The sequence below is a fragment of the Meleagris gallopavo genome, chromosome 19 (assembly GCF_000146605.3).
Source record: "Meleagris gallopavo isolate NT-WF06-2002-E0010 breed Aviagen turkey brand Nicholas breeding stock chromosome 19, Turkey_5.1, whole genome shotgun sequence".
NCBI classification, from domain to species: Eukaryota; Metazoa; Chordata; class Aves; order Galliformes; family Phasianidae; genus Meleagris; species Meleagris gallopavo.
The window spans coordinates 2,596,055-2,613,220 of record NC_015029.2 but is presented as its reverse complement, the minus strand read 5'-3'; the positions used below and the strand labels follow the sequence as shown (position 1 = coordinate 2,613,220).

At 42.8% G+C, this 17,166-nt stretch overlaps 1 protein-coding gene across 2 annotated transcripts in view; it reads left to right on the top strand.

Moving 5' to 3' along the window:
- Positions 1-1,457: 1,457 nt before the first annotated feature.
- The window catches only part of TNC (tenascin C), a 97,548-nt gene continuing 81,839 nt past the window's right edge, over positions 1,458-17,166 (top strand). Inside the window, exons 1-2 of one of the 2 annotated variants that reach the window (XM_031556162.1) lie at positions 1,458-1,664; positions 5,411-5,553. The gene's annotated coding sequence lies outside the window, so the exon portion shown is untranslated. Of the gene's footprint in view, positions 1,665-5,410; positions 5,554-16,440; positions 16,542-17,166 lie in introns of those variants that run through there. The other variant, XM_019621394.2, reaches the window with a different exon arrangement.

Sequence of the window (17,166 nt, the reverse complement as noted above, 5' to 3'; positions counted from 1 at the left end):
TTTCCCTGTTATAACAAAGAACATTCTGTTTAAGAGAAAAGGGTACAACACCTAGGCATGCCAGAGCATCCCCGTGCTTTCATTCTTGTGTAAAAGCAAATTTGGAGGAGGATTAGTAGCCATGTGGGACAATATGAAAAAGAGAAAGAAATGCTATCCCTTTTATTCAGAAAAACAGTGGAGTGAGTAAGTAAAATAAATAAATAGATAAATAAATAAATTGTATTTGAGAATCATAGAATGGCCTGGGTTGAAAAGACCCATGATACTCATCCAGTTCCAACCCCCTGCTGTGTGCAGGTCACCAACCAGCAGCCCAGGCTGCCCAGAGCCACATCCAGCCTGGCCTTGAATGCCTGCAGGGATGGGGCATCCACAGCCTCCTTGGGCAACCTGTTCCAGTGCCTCATCACCCTCTATGTGAAAAAAGAAGTTCCAGGATTGTTCTTATACTAAAACAAGCTTATTATTTAATTGCTATAAGCTTAAATGGGCTATGGACTCTTGAACTGTAACAGCACTGAATAAGAAGATGATGAGTTCTACTTTTCTGACTTCAAATGGAGCCATTGTGTGTAGGAGGAACTGCCACCAGGCAGACATCGTGTGCTTGAAAGGCTGAGCTGCAAATCATGGTAAAAGCAGCTTTTGCGTAGCGCTCACAGAAGTGACTTTGATAACTGGCCCCTGTAAAGTAAAACTTCGGAAAAAATGACTTTCAGTATTTTTGTGAGGACAGAAGTCTGGCTTAATGCATGTTCTGCTCTGCCGCTCACGCTTCAAGTTTAATTTATGAGTGATAAGGACCACTTTGTCTTTCGACTTCTTGCCATGCATGTTTTCCTACATGTCTTCACTCCATTTCCTCCTGTAGTTTGTTCTGCCTCATTATCCTGTGTGTCACAGCACCAGCAGGTGGTAAGAGCTGCTAAGAGCTGCACTCTCCATTTTTCCAACAAGAAACTGCCTCTGGTGTCACTGAGGTTTCCACAAGGCTTGTTTTGAACTTGTTCTCTTTTTCAGAGCTGCTTTTTTTTTTTCCCTCAGAATACACCAGCTTTTCTTTGTCAGCCTTTCAAATCAAGGAGTTTAGAAGAAACCCAGCTAGCTCTCAGCAACCCTCAAGAGATGTGATGGAGCCCTATTATACGATCTGCAGACTGTAGCTCTTCACACTGCTAACGAGTTGGTACAGCACATCTCACTACTGAAGCCAATATCATATGCCTCAGCCTTGGAGCTCTGTGTGCTCCTCTGGCAGCAGCAGGGCTGGAGTGAGATGGGTTGCAGGCTGTGAGTCAATCAGCTGCTTAAAATGTAATGCTTCTTTCCCAATAAAACCAAGACTGGTGGGTGACCCAAGGGGAAGTGCCCAATCTAGTCTTTGCTCTTGTTTTTTTATTCCTCTGTGAAAGCAACCATGATCTGTGCAACTTCTTTTAGATTTAAACAGGGTTGGTGAATGTAGAGCTGGTTGGGGTAAGAGAAAGTCCAGCTCTTTTTGATTCAAATTTAAGACAATGGTATCTTGGCTTTGTTTCTGAAGTACACATGCAGTGCATCTGTGTGCTCTCAGCATACTTGTCATGCGTCAGGGCAAAAAGAAAACACGATGAACCCAGCAATCAATGAGCTTCTATGTTGAAGAGGATCTCCTCTTCCTGGTAAGTTATTTAATTTTCTGCATTTGATGTTTGAGTAGCATGTAAGAGGAAGCTGCAGAACAGTATTGATTTACAAATGAATCTACATATTACTAAATAGAATAAATAAAAAATCCAGTTTGCATATCCATGCACCAGATTTGCTCATTGCTTTCCTTGTCTGTGAGGGGGCACCAAGACCAAAAGCATAACAATTCATTTCTCTTTTCTAGTCTGAGGAGCAACATAAAAGAAGGGGCTTTAAGATAGGAGAAATTTCTGTTCCATTTCTACCTGTTCTGCACTGAATGACATTTAGGATGCACTTTTCATGCTTGTGCTTTTATGTGAAGCAAGAATTAATTATATCTAATGGACATATACGACTCAGAAATTTATACTGTTATAAGAGTAAAGGAATAATCCTACTTTTAACACATCTAATTGTGCAATCCTGAAAAAGCTGATTTTGTACATCCAAGAGGACTTGATTTTACATTTCCAGGTGTGGGATGGGAGATAACAATTAGCTGCAGGACAATTAGATGAGTCTCCTGCTGCTCCTCTAAGCTGCTGTAAATCCATCTCATAGGCACTGCAGTCATTCTTTGTTCTCACCCAGCTCCCTGCTAACTTGCCTTGGTTTACACCAAAGCTTTGCAACTTAAATTTGCTACTGCGATCACCAGTGGTTAAACTTCTGCTCATGCGTTCATCCCTGACAACACTACTGAAGCCAGCAACTGCTTCATGGCTATGCTGTAGTCGTTTTTCACTCTGTAGATGTTCCTGTTTCTTATCTCGTGTGTCTGATCCAGCAGATGAACTTGGAGATTGCTTCAGCCTGCTTGGGAAAAAGGTTGGGTGAGAGTGTCCCTGTTCCACCTGGTTACCTCCATAGCATTCCCTGTCTGGCTGGCTCCAAAGAGAGCTGGGAGGTGGGCAGCTGGTAATTACTGACTGCAGTGGGAGCTTTGACTCAAAGGTTTCCATCCTTGATTTGAATCTGATGGAGCAGGGTATGTCTGTAAGTCTCCTTCTCTGTAATGGGTTGGCTGTCAACTTTGGGTTGAAAAACACAGCACTATCTGTTGTGTTCTGGGTTTTCTGTGAGACTGAATTCACCTGTGTTGGTGCCTTCTGGAGATGAGAATCTCTTTCCAGTTCATAATTAAACACAGGATTGTTTTCAGGCCTCATCTCTGTTCTAGCCATTTTTAATATCCAATTCAGTGATTGCTTTTCTACATACTGGCTTCGTCCTGCAAATCCTTATGAGAGACCTCTTCTGTGGTTTTGATAATTGGAATGTTTGCATTTCTCAATAATCTCAGATTGACTGGGCATGGGATCAAGAACCTGTCCTTATTTACTTTTTACTTTGAAGTCTTTCATTCCAAATGTGAATGTTTTCACCTCAGTTGTAGCTAGAGACATGAACAGACTAGGGGTAAACAAAGTGTTGATGTAGATGAAATTGAAAGAGTATAAATAAAGTAGAAGTGGAATTTAAAGTCATATTTCTCAGCCTGCTGAGAAATCGGGTCTTACAATCTCAAAGCAGTATCTCCAGATCTTGAAAGCATTTGGCTTTGTGGCGTCCATGTAAGGTAGGATTGCCACTGCAATTTTCCAAATGAGAGAAGGTGGTATGAGAGGAAATCACAAAGAACTGCTGATGGGGGGAGAATGCTGAATATGTATCTTTAGTACCTTTATCTCTAAACTATTAATTTCAAAAGTGGAGCCTCTATGTAAGGTGGAAGAGCGATAAATTGGTAAATAAAGCTATGTCTTGTGCTCTTAATCTTTTTCAGCTAAAACTTTCTACATTTCCTAGTTTTATCCTTTAAGTACTACTTATATTTTTATTTTTTTGCACTGTAATTTTGTTGGCAATTGAGATATCACTAAATAGATGGCAAACTGTGCTTAACAAGAGGGACATGATGGAGGCCGACATTAAAATTCCAGCTATTTCAACCCTTGTAAAAGGGTGCGAAAGGTTTGCTTTAGGTCTTTTGCTGTAAAGTGAAGTATTCTTATGTGACCTTGATGCAGACACTAGGTTGTGTGCATCTGGGTCAGAGCTAGCATATTTGCCCAGGTAGGCTTACTCATAAATCCTGCCTGAATTTATGAAGGCACCAGAGACTGCGCTATTCCAAAAACAGGGTGCCACAAACTTAGTACAGGATGCTCACTCACATGAAAACAATTGTTTAAATGCTGAACAAAAACTCGTAACGAGACCCAACGCTCCCCATTTGTGGGCTGACTGAAGCCCCAGCTGCATTTGTGAGTGATTTCCCTGACTTTGATGGCCCAGAGGGCTCTACTCCAGCTGCATGTCTAGGAGTGAAGTGGCTCAGGCTGCTGCAGGACCGAGGAGGAGGAAGAGGCGAACTCAGCTTGGAGCACCAGGGAATGTGGAGGAAGTGACTGTGTGCAGTGTTGGAGGGCGTAATTTCACCCAGGAGGAGTTGGTTGAAGCCCTGCAAGTATGATTTGGCTGAGGGCCATGCAGAAGCTGAGGAATGACCTTAAATAGTAGTCAAACTCGTGGTAGCGTGAGCTGCCTGTGCTGCAGCTGGGGACATCCCTGGTTGCTGACTCACGGCTGCGGGGTGAGATCTGGCCGCGCTCGCTCCGTGTGGGAGACGTGCGCTGCGTTACTCATCACCATTTGGGATGGGATGTTGTAAGGTGTCTGCAGGCACGCAGGAACTTACATGTCCTAATTTCCCTTGCGTCACAGCAGGGTGTCCGTGCTCCCATGGAACTGAGGCTGCAAGCTCCAGCAAATGCCACATTTGCCTCAAATCTGGGTTACTGCTCGTCTCTAATCTGCAGCATGGATGGTGTCTCACCACGCTAACTTGGAAGCTTCGTGGGTATTTGCATTAATAGATAATGGATGTGTAGCAGAGATTCAGATTCATGTTAAAAGCGGTGAAAAAGAAAAGCACAAACTTCCCGTTTAGAATTGAATTAATTTAAGTGTGTGCTGGGAGGAGGTGGTGGGGCTTGGTAGCAGGAGGCCAGGACTGTCTACGATGGACAGAAGCTGGTGGTGTCCCTGTTCAAACACACCAGAGAAAGAGCAAAATGCTGCACATGAGTGAGGATCACAGAATGGCCTGGGTTGAAAAGGACCACAGTGCTCATCCAGTTCCAACCCCATACTGTGTGCAGGTCGCCAACCAGCAGCCCAGGCTGCCCAGAGCCACATCCAGCCTGACCTTGAATGCCTGCAGGGCTGGGGCATCCACAGCCTCCTTGGGCAACCTGTTCCAGTGCCTCACCACCCTCTGTGTGAAAAACTTCCTCCTAATATCCAACCTAAACCTCCTCTGTCTTGGTTTAAAACCATTCTCCCTTGTCTTATCACTAGGAGGATGAAGAATGAAGTGTGAGCAGCGGTGTCAGTGAGGAAAGATGGGGGCAGGTCCCTTGAGCCCTTAGAGGACTCATGCTGGAGAAGCAGGATATTTCATAATGGGAACTGTGGGGGACTCCAATGGTAGAGAAACCTAAAATAGACTGAAATCTGCTTCTGAATGCATATATTTGTATGTTTTATTGAATAGGGTAAAGGCTGAAATGAGGATTGTGCAGCAAATCAGTTTAAATGATGCTCTTAGGATCCTGATTCAGTGCAGGTTCCAGGTCTTTCACACCTGGACACATTCATTTAGGATTAACGTGTCAATTTTACTGATTACCAACTAGCATGTTTTACCAAGATACTTTTTGTGCTTTCTTAGCCTCCTAACACCTTACCAAAGGCTGAAGGAGATGTGATACCTCAGAACAGCTGGCTCTGCCCAAGGATTTGGCATCCACTGCTCCTCTTGAAGCCCAGGAGACCCGAGAGAAGTGCTGGAGGTACAACACAGCTGGAAGCTCGGTGAGCACAATTTAAAAACACTAATTTGAGACAGGAATCTAACATTACCTTGGGCTAATCGTTCTGAAATTAATCATCTGAATCCATTACCTGCCTAGGTAATCACCGTAGCAATCGCAAAACAAACAATTGCAGTGTTAAAGTTATCAAGGCAGCCTAAGGAAATAAAGACCCGAGTTGGAGTTTTGGAGAGTGTTTAAGATTATGCACATGTGATGTCTTGAAGGAAAAGATGAGCTTATTGCCTGGCTGGGGGTCTTCTGTGCCCAAGCTGTCCAGGTTCCATGCTGTTCAGTGGCTGTTCGGTGGTGTTCAGCCCTTTAGGCTGGTTGAGGAATATCTTTTATTGAAAAAGTCATGCTGCAGCCAGCTGAACTGCATGAAATCATCATTTGGATTGAAGTAAAAAGCAGTAAACATGATTAAATGGATATTAAAAGGAGTCTGAGGGAAGGAAAAGGGCACAGGCACCCATATATCTCATTACAGGGTATCTATTATCAACGAAGTCAGAAAAGCAGCTGTTGGAATTGTGTGCAGAAAGCTCGTAAGTCATGATGTCTTTATATGAAAATGTGCAGTTAGCATCTTGCTGTGATAGTATCAGCAACAGTTTTGAGCTTTAGCCATTCTCTGGAGTTCAAGCTCCATGCAAACCAGCTGAACTCTGTCTGTCCCTGTTGAGGGGGGATTCTAGACACTTAGACTGGCTCTTCTGCTGCAGTGTGGAAGAATCAACAAGTTCATGGTTCAGGAATGCTGCTAAGAAACCACAACAAGGGACTATGAACAATTGCAGATCCAGCTTCCCTATGGAAAAAGGTGGGGGTGACCCACAACAGAACCACTCCAGGATTTGACTCATCTGCCCCAGGAGCTGTAAAAGCAGCACATAATGTTGCTTGTTACAGAGAACATGGAATTTCCAGGTGGCAGCCAGGAAAGGTGTCCAGGAAAGGTCCCTCCAGCCTTCCCTGGTATTTGCAAGCTGTGCTGAGTGATGCACATGTGTGCTGCACTCGGTGCAGGGTGGGCATTGGATATAGTGGCTCCAAGGTGGCACAGTTGTGTCCCACAGGTGTGCAGTTTTGCAAAGAACAGATCTCCAAATTGTCTGTGTTTGGGGAGGTGACAGAAAAACACCAAAGAAACCAAGCTTCCAATGTTTAAAGGAGGCCTGCAGGAAGGATTGGGAATGTCTCTTTATCAAGGAGTATAGGTTAGGACAAAGGGTAACGGCTCTAAACTAAAAGAGAGTAAGTTTAGATTAGATCTCAGGAAAAAATTCTTCACTCAGAGATTGGTGAGGCCCCACACTGCTGCCCAAAGCTGTGGGTGTCCATCCCTGGATGTGCCCAAGGCCTTAGATGGCCCTGGATTCAGCCTGAGGTGGGGGGCTGTCCCTGCCCATGGCTGAAGTTGGGTCTGGATGGGCTTTTTGTCCTTCCGACCCATTCTATGATTCTACAGAAAAAAAATAAAAAAATAAAAAAAAATTCCAGCAGAACTGTTGGATGCCAGTATAACCTATTCTGTGGTGCCTCTTTGACCCTTCTTACAAAGCTGATGGATGGGGCTTTTTGCATATGAGAAGATATAAGCCATAAAAGGCAAGAGTAGAAGTATGTTCCTGGATCTGCAGATCCTAGAAACATCTAGCCCTACTCATTGATTACAATTTTTAACTTATTCCAGGCGTTTTACAAATTGACCAATGACTTTGTGCAAAGATGAGATGTTTGGTACATGTGTGCAAGTATATATATAGATTGGAATCATGCTGTGAGCAAGTTTAAAATAAGAAAATACAGATGTTTATGGAAAATGGGAATGCTGTAAGTTCTCCAGTATGTTGTCAGATAAAGGACAGAGCTAACAACATAAGGAACACTAGAAAAAGATTTCAGAAGAAGGTATTTTCTAACAGCCTCCACTTCTTTGATTTTTCTTTTTGTCAGATGTTCCTAATAGTAAATCACAATGTAGCATCAAATGACTGAGAGTTAATGAATGTCATTAGTAATTGTGTCGTGACAAACACGTGTTTTTAAAGCATGATGATTATTAACAGTTGCAGAATGGAAATGGTCTGTACTGTTTTCAACACACTGGTCTTGTATGTGTCTACAAAGGACAGAATCTTTCATCTACACTGTAGAGAAAATTTGTCACTGGGACCAAATGCTGTCTCTGGCTATAAAATGGTAAAATCTTGTTTTGTGGACTGTTGTGTTTACATCATAGCTTTTCACAAGCTCTGACAGTGTTCTTTTCATACCCACTCTTCAGCCAGCATACCAAACAGCCCTGTATGCATCGCAGCAGCAGCTCTGTATCTGCACAGCTTCTTTGAGGCTGATAACCCTGCTGACTTCCCATCTGTAAAAGAAAACACGCAGGAGGTTGTTGCTCCTGCTAAAGAAGTCATGTTGTCTAGCTTTACAGTTTCACATGGCTATATATCTAGACCCGAGGTCCTAAAAGCCTGACACTGCTGAAGGAGTGCATACTGCACATACTTGATTGCCTGACTCATAAGACTGGTGCCAGGACTTTGGCTTTTCATTTCTATTTATTCACCACGGGAAACCTAAAGTACAAATAGACTGGATGAAAGCCTGGCTCCACTGAAGTCAAGGACAAAATTCTCATTGATTTCTGTAGGCAGAGAACTTCACTTCTGTGCTTTTGGTTGTTCTTTACTGTTTCTGGCTTAGAGTGACATTTGAAAAGGCTCTGTTACCCCTGGTGATGATGAATTCCAACATCATTCCCACATATGTGTGTGCAAGAAGCCTCTCTTTCTATCCCAAAGTGCTTGTAGCTTATGAAGTAAGACAGACTTGAAGAAGAGCTCAGTAAAAAGTTGTTCATGAAATGCACACACAGACTTTGGGTTTAAATCTTCCCTACACCAGGATATGGGGAAAGGAAAACAGGGAGGCATGGCTGACCTGCACATTGGTTAGCTTTAGCAGCACACAGCTCTGGTAAGGAGCCTTCATGTGGTGCTTCTTGTGCCCTCCTCTCCTACATCATGTCCAGACATCTCAGATTTTGGTGGTTCTTTCAGTTGCTACAGCAGCCTATTGGTGGTGTAAGCTGCCCTGCACTCCTGCTACTGTCATTTATGCATTTTTGTCACTTCTGTAGAGCAGTGAGAACAATTTTATCAAATTTTTGCTACTGTTAGGGAGCAGGACTTGACTGATGCCTCATTAACACATTACAAGAGCTCACCACCTTTTTGTCTGCTGTGTCAAGTGCAAATTCCGGTAAATCTTTACTGAAGCACATGCATTTCTGTTAACATACAATTCCAAGGCAAAAAATAATAAAAAATAAAAAATTTTAAAGCGTTCAGTATCTGAGCTGAGAAATCCACTGGTTTAAAAAAAAATAAAATACCAACAGCTCCCCAGTGCCCAATTAATCATTTGCTTTTAACAACAGGCTCGCAGGCAGACACAAAAGTGGAACAGGAAAGCAGGAGAAAAGAAACGCTCCTTTGTCTCGTGGTTGAACTGGTTGCCCTTGCTGGGATACAAGCAGTTCATCTGGGCAGAGAAACCCACTGGCCCACTTGGCATCCTGCGGCTCTTGGCACACGTTAAACAGGTCGGTAGGTGGTCTGGCACAGAGCTCTGGACGTGCTTTCTCACAAGGGTTCTTGCTTCGCAGGGGGAAAAACAGTTCAACGGAAAGATCTTTTCTGCAGGGTTCATCAATGGCTTCATGGCAGTCAGGGAATGGTGTTCAGTGTGTTGCTGAACGCTAAAAATGCTTTGATTCTCCGAGGTGCTACAGTTCATTTTGTTGGTACAGTCTTATTTGGAAATAAGGAAATTTGTTCTGTCCCAGTGCTTTATGCAGCAGTTTTGGTAGAGGAACTGTGGATATAGAGATCGTGACATTACTGGATGAAATAATCCTGCTGGAGATGTTAGGAAGGCTGACCAAGAGTCACTGTGCTCCTCTCTGCCTGGATATCTGTTTTGGCTCTGAGGACTGTGAAGCATCTCGTTTGCTCACCCCAAATCTTTGAAGGAGCTGATTATGCTGACAGTTAGTCTTACTAATTGTTATTATATCATTGCTGCAGGAATAGATTAATTCTTATGTAAAGTATGCCTGATTTACACTCAGCTCTTAGAAGAACTTTTCGTTTCAAGTAGGGATGTAGGTAGGAAATAAGAGGAAGCCAGTAGAAAATTCAGGATGTGCTGGACAAATTTGAGACGTATTTTCTATCAGTCTGATGCTGTTTCTCAGCCCTTCTTTTTTGCACGGTTTGTTCTTGTAACAGCTGACCATTACCTGAAAGGTAACAATTTTCCTCTATGATCTTTCACTTATGGGCACTGAGGGGACATTGGGCCATGACTGAGGCAGTGGCCATGATACGTTATTGAAGCTGATAGTTACAGCCTCAGCAGTGTCATCAGCTGGATCAGCAAAACTGACCCTACAAGGAAGATGTGAAGTTTTATGTCTTTCACTGGAGTTTAATCTGTCATAATCTTACTCTTATTTCTTCTCAGCGGTTTGAACTGCGACTTTTACTTGTAGTAAAGATGGATTATCTGTGCTGATGACCTCGTGAGTGGAAAACTCCTTCAGCAAATGCAATTGTATTCCATTTAAGAGAATTTTTGCTTTTAAATATGTGAATTCACTTCAATTGCTGCTTGATATAAAGAGCACACCTGCATTTTTTTCTTTTGAAACGCCTTTAAGGCTGAGCTGCAGAGTTACTGCCCTCCCTCTCTTTATTCACCAGCCACTCAATTCTTTTTTATGAACTGACTTCATATGGATTGTTCCTCTCAGTCGTAACGTGGCCCATGGTTACGGCCTTTCTCAGTGCATGAGTTAGGTGAGGTTGTTTTAAACCTTTCCTTTTTTCATTTTTGAGACAAACTGCTTTCCCTATCTCTGCAAACTGAACTGCTCTGTGGAAGAGACTTGTCGTGTTTTCCTGCTGTGCTTTTGAATACAAATGACAGTCACCAGCATCACTTGTGCGGAGGTCAGCTTGAGGAAGGAGAGGTTCTGTGATGTTGAGGATGCCAGTTAATTTGGTTTGCAGGAGGTATAGGGAAAAGAGTGTATTTCAGGTGGGCCCTATTTAGATTTAGGGAAAAATGTTGTTTAGTCCTATTAAAATGATTATACTTCTGGACAAGTGAGGAAACAGGGCTTTAAATACCAAGAGAATGTTATGGGAGAAAGTGTCAAGGACTACAAAGTGGCCTTTTGAAAACTGCTGACGATGCCCAAATGGTGACAACATCCCACTTTCATCTCCTTTAAACATATCTAGGCCTTAGTTTTTCTGTGTTTTGTGTCTTTAGTGAAGGCAATAAGCTGTCTATTTTCTCAAGGAGCACTGAGTCTACACACACTCCTCTCAGAAGCTCTCAGGTGAGTGGGAAGTGCAGGTAAGGGAATGATAAAATATGGTGAGAGCAGCTTTTAATCCAGATACTGCTCTGTCTTCCAAATCAAGAACTAAATGTGCTATGCAACAAGCTGAGGAACATTTGGAATTAGAAACTCTTTTAATAGAAGGGAATGCAGCAATTCAGTTGATGCTCCACTATCCAGAGCAGTTGTCTCCATGAAATCACAACACCCAGACATTGCCACCACTATCTAATTATTGGAGATTTTGACAGCTCCATCAGCAAACAAGTCAAGTCAGACAAATATTTTTAGAAGTTCCCAGCCACATGTACCCATCTTGTTGGTCTGGATTGTCCTCCTGAGCCATAAAATGTTTGCATCTGCTTCCCATTACTGTCCTTCATTGTGAATTCTGTAATGTCAGCAGTGTTTCTGCCCTACTGGTTTTGTACAAGTAGATAACACACTTTCTTCCTTAAGAATTTGTTCTTAAGGAGAAAAAAGTAGTTCTTTTCCAAACAGTTGTCAAGAACTCCTAAGCCTTCTGGAGCATCGCACAAAAGCAACTTAATCCTGCTCTCTGCAAATGTCGTGTTGCCTTGATCTCTCTTAACAGGAATTTAAATTGTTGCTACAACATGAGCAACAATCACAGCCCGTGTCATTGCCGCGTGCCACAAATCACATGCAGAGAGCTGTCGGGAGTAACAATAACACATCAAGGATGAAGTGGCTTAAGTCCTGTGTGAGAGATAGTGTCATCGTTCCAGATTGCTCATTGGTTTTTTTTCTTTGTGCTTCTGCTGGATGCTTTGAGACTGAATTGGGTCATGGATCTGTAGGGGGGTGGAATTTGCTGTGTAAAGGGAAAAAACAAAGTTTAGTGTAGCTAGGGCTTGGTGCTTTCATAAGGATTTACTGAAAGTAGTTTTGCAGTGTGACCTATCCTACAGCTGCAGTGTAGAGAAAAGGGGATTGTTACTGCTGTGCTGCTGGGCAGAACAGTGAGCAAACTAGCTGAAGATTTGTCTGCAGGCATTAACTACTCCATTAAAGTTTATTCTCTCTCTTTTTTTTTTAAATTTTTTGCTCTAAATCCTCCTAAGAACATTCATCTGTGCATGTTCTTGCAGTTTCAGCTCATCTGCTTCTAAACTGGATTAAGGTAAGCCTTACATTGGCTATACAGGCAGGAGCAGACAATTGCACATTGCATCGCATGAGCTCTCAGCTGGTCAGATGTACAGCAGCTCTGTGTTAAAATGGCATTAGCATCCCAGATGCTGCTGAGAAACATGTAATAGCTTGGGTTTAGTGCTGTGCTGTCACAGATGTAATTTGCTGGCTTGCTGTCTGCCTGCATGTGTTGCAGGTGGAGGAGATGTACAGTTCAGTTGCTTGTGCCCTTTAAACCATTAGTACAGAACAAGAGAAAGTAACCAATTAGTTTATAGAGCTCTTGTGGACTCTTTGTCCCTCAAGGCTGGAGGCCCCAACTCTTCCTCTGTTCAGAATGGTCAGCATCTCACTTCCAACCTCTCTGCAGCATTCCTCTCTGTGCTCTTCCCATTTAGAAAGGGAAGTAATGGAGAAACCTTCTCTCTCCCTGGTGTGCATACCTCGCCCAGGTGCATGTGTATGTTTGATGATGAACACGATCTCTTTACAGTTGGCTGGGCGGTGCAGACCTATCTGAGCAGCTTTGCTTGATCGTTAAGTTTATCTGAAGGTTCAGATGTTGTTCAGGAGAGCAGTGGTGGTTTTGTGTGTAGTTGTACAACACTGTTGAGCTCTTTACCTTCCTGTAGAAGTTCTAGGCAAAGCCTGGTTTCATGCAGTTTAAAATAGCTTTATGAGGCAAAGACTAAAAATAGTAGGGCTCGATTTAACTCTAAAACAGATCAACTATGCTGAAAAACAGCAAGAAGATAAATGATTCCAAACCTCCTCCTTTTTTCCTTTTTTTTTCCCTTTTTTTTTTTTTGTCTTTTATAAACTCATAAACTTTATTCTTAGCTTTTTTTTTTTTCTTGAAATGGGGCTTATATAACTGAAATATTTGTCAGTTTATCTGTTCAGCCTGTCTGGTTCCAGTCGGATGTTTGAGGAGCGGAAGCCCTGATGTTAGAAAAGCTCTACATGTTTGTGAATCTAACAGCTATGCTGAGCAAAAGAACCAAATCTGATAGAAATACAGGCAATTCAGACATTACACAGACATGAAAATTCAGCTGTTATCCCCACAATTGGTTGCAGCCAGCTGTTGAGTGAATACACACACACCGACTGGTCAGTCAGGCTGCACAGGTCTTAAATAGGAGTAGAACACGATATCTTAGGCTTGGTAGGAGTATTGTGGCAGGGGATGGCAAAGGGGAAATTTCAGAGGCAAAGGACACAAATCAATAAGAATTCATTCTGTTCCACTGCTTCCAGAACAACTTGTTTTGTAAGCAGCACAGTTGTGAGCTGGGTGTATATATTTGGGGAGGGTAAGATACAAGGCAGACTCAAGTCCTGGTTCTTATTTGAAATACAGCTTGGTCATACCAAACTGATGGCATAAGAAGGCTTTAATAAAATCATAAATTTCATTTGCTCTCCCTCCAGAGCAGGCAACTCAATGAGCACGTTAATGTTATTTGGAGCCTTCAGTTTATATGGCAATGTTTTATTCCCTTCCTGTCCAAGGAAGGAGATTTGTTTGTATAATTTCACTTCTGCTAGCATGTAAAAATAGGGTGAGAAGAACCAAATGTTCATCTTTAGATGATGACGAGGTGTTCACAGGCACAAGGTGATGGTAAGAGAGCTACTAGCATCAGATGAAAGTGACCTTCACCATGAGACATTATGAAAACCTCTTATTGATGCATTTTTGGCACAGTTATCCTTTGCCAGCAATAATTTCAATTAGATTACAATTAGATATGATGCTCTTGTATCTCTACCCCTCCTTTAACTACATGGTGTATAGTCATATGCTATAGGCATTGACTCAGCAAAACTCTTAAGTTGATGAACTTTGAGTACTTATTTGCCCTCCATGAATTTGAAGTTGAATTACAGTGTGTTGTTTTTCTGAATATGGATGAATTCAGCATACAACATGAATTTGCCTGCAGTCCAAAATGATACGGCAGGATTTGGGGTATCACAGAGGTGCTGTAACTTTCTTTTGGCTTTTGGGAATATCTTTTTCTTGTTCATCTCTGGGTGTACATTTTGTGACTCCTGTTTGTCTTTCCAGTCAGGGTTAAAATCTCTGAGCATTTCTCTAGCAAGCACCTGGTAAAGTCCTCTGTGGTATTAATCAGCCAAGAAAACTTTCATTTGGTATCTTTCATCTGAAGAACATCTTTGAAGCCCATTCCCCTTTCTATTCTAAATACTGCTTTCCTCGTGGTCTTCACACAGAAAGCTCTTTCAATTAGAGAAGAAAATCCTCTGGAATTAATTTTCACCTCCGTGATGTCATTTCCAGTAATCAAATGGGACTTTTAAGTCAGCAGCTTGTGAGCATCAGAGTCTGTTGGTGGACCTAACCCTAGAGCCTTGGCCAAGGTAACGAAGTGTGAGTGAAGGACAACCAACATACTGCAGAACACAGCTGAAATTTTGCAGCTATATCCTCTGAGAGTGAGAGCCCTACTGAATATTTAAGCCTTCCCTCTACAGCTCTTTTATTTAAGAGAGTGATTTTCGCATGTGGATCCCATTCATTTTCAGTGATGACTTTGTGACACCGGTTCTGTGACAGTGCATGTCCTTGGGGGGGGGGAGGGGGGGTGCAATGTGGCAGTGGCTGTAGAGGAAGGTGCTGGGGTCAGGAAGGCAAGCAGGCTTCGTGCACTCTTACAGATCATTCATTGTAGCTCAGTGAGTTAGAGAAGCACAATAAGCACACAAAGTGCCTTCATTGCCATGCTCTGAGGAAAGCTTTCTTCACTCGTGGAAGACTGAGTGGAAAAGGAAACCCAAGCCTCTGTAACTGCTGTTTCTGGGATGAAATGGGAGGAGATCCAGTTCTAACCGGGCTTTGAAAAATGTTGTCAGAGTGATTGCTCTGACCACTGAGGACTTCTGGGCTTGCAGGGGGCTTCAGTCTTCCATCAGAAGGGTCTGGGCTTCTGCAGAGCATTTAGTTCTGATTTCCGAATATAACTGCAGCATGCAGCATCCTAGCATCATTTAAAAAGTAATAATAGTAATAAAAAGAAAAAGTAACTTTGTTCTAGAGAGAACTAAAGGAAAGAAGCTTTTCCTTTCCCTTAGAAAGTAACTGCTATTCAACCCTTAAAAAGAGCTCTGCAGAGGAGCAGTTCCCAGCTGGTGGGAAGACTCGCTGTGCGGATTCATGTGTTTTGTTACAGAAACAGAACTCTGCTCTGCTAATGATGATCCTCACAGAAGAATCTCCGTGCTGTTTTCAGCCTCAGTGGGGGGAGAGGAAGGCTGCTGAAGACTGGTGTGTAATGTTCTTACACTGTTTTCTCGAGGGTTTGCGATTAAAGATAATTGTGTCATCACAGGATAGCCTGGAGATCCTGTGCAATATAGGAAACCCTGGGCAGATCTCTTGAAATAGTAAGGATAGATAAAAATGACAAACTAATGAGATACAGCCAGCTTGTTACTTAGCATGACTTCACCAAAATCAGCTGTGCTGTATCACTGAAATCTTCCCTGGAACACTCAGACTATTTAACAGAAGCACAACATTCTCAGACTATAGGATGTCATATCCTTTTGAAATACAAATCCAAGCTCAGGCTTTTCTGGAGGGCCTTCCTCATACCATAGACGAGGCATCAAATTGATTATCCTACTTTGAAATTAAGATCTGACCCCTTGGCATCTCCGTGCAAATCAGAGCAGGGCTGGAAGACGTGAAGAACGGATCTGGAGAGTGCAAGCTCAGACAGCAGCACTGCGTGGGCATCCATAGGGTTTGAGAGAATTGCATGTCCATTTCATTTGTCTCTGTGCAGTGCTGTGTATCAAGCTGGCATCAAAGCAATGATTCCCTCATCCTCCGTGAGGTCCGAACGGGTGTAGAGAAGCATCCCCTTACAGCTATGGGGTGTTGCACTGGGCTGAGTGCTTCCTGACTTTGATGCTCTCCATGCAGAGCCCATATTTGTTCATGTTTACACATCTTGGCAGGATGGGAGTCGCTCTGTTTTGTATCCTCTGGGTTTCTTTGCAGTGGTTTTAAACACTACCGCGCGAATAACAAACTCAGCAGGTCTTCCAGCAGCCTGCATCCCACCGGGCAGAGCTCGTGTTTGGCAGCAGGAAGGAGCACAGATTGCTGATGTAAACCTCAGCCCTACAGCCTCGCCAGCGTTGCAGATATGTGGAAAACTCCCATTCTCTCCAAATAGGGATAGGAAAGCGATGGAGATACTGCAGTAGATCATTCAGCTTGTTCCCTCCTCCTTCCTCCCACTTCAATCCACCTTGGCGTGCATTGTAAATCTTTTCACAGCAGCTGGGCATTGAGGAGTCATTCAAAAGCACCTGTTGCTGGGATGTGCTGGAGCTGTGCGTCCAGTCAGTAGAATCCTGCCGACCACAGCGTAAGTGAACGTGTCATTAAATTCCAGGCTTGTGGTTGGGTTTTACGTAGTTGATGCTTTGACACTGAATTTCATTCTATTTTGAGCCTTTTGGGGGTTAACTGCTGAATGTCCTCTGTCAAATTTTGTCTTCAGCTGTGTTGTTTTATTCAGTGCTTGTCTTGCTGCAAGCAGTGCTTTAAACCATCATGTTATGTGCAGAGGGCCCAGAAAGTCAGGCAGTTCTTGCCCTGAAAATTGGAAGAAATAAAGGACTCACAGGATTCTGGTGAGGAAACTCGGGCACAAAGACTGTTAAATGATTTGTTGCTGTGGCAGGGGTAATTGGGGCATTTATTGCAAGGCTGTCCTTATGCTTCTGAATTTTGATCACATTTAATATCTCTTAAAATGATTTTTTTTTTTTGAGTTAATAAGGAAAAGCAACAAAGAATCCAAAAGCAAACCTGAAAGGTGTAAAATTTATTATAAACTGAAGTTATAGCATGCTTTCCTCTGAAGGACTTTTCACCTGCTGAATTTATCACTATAGGGAGTAACAAGGAGTTACTGTCATCTGAATGACTTCATAATGCAGGAGGGAAAGCTGGGAGTACAAACAGGCATAAAAATGAATGGCTTATAT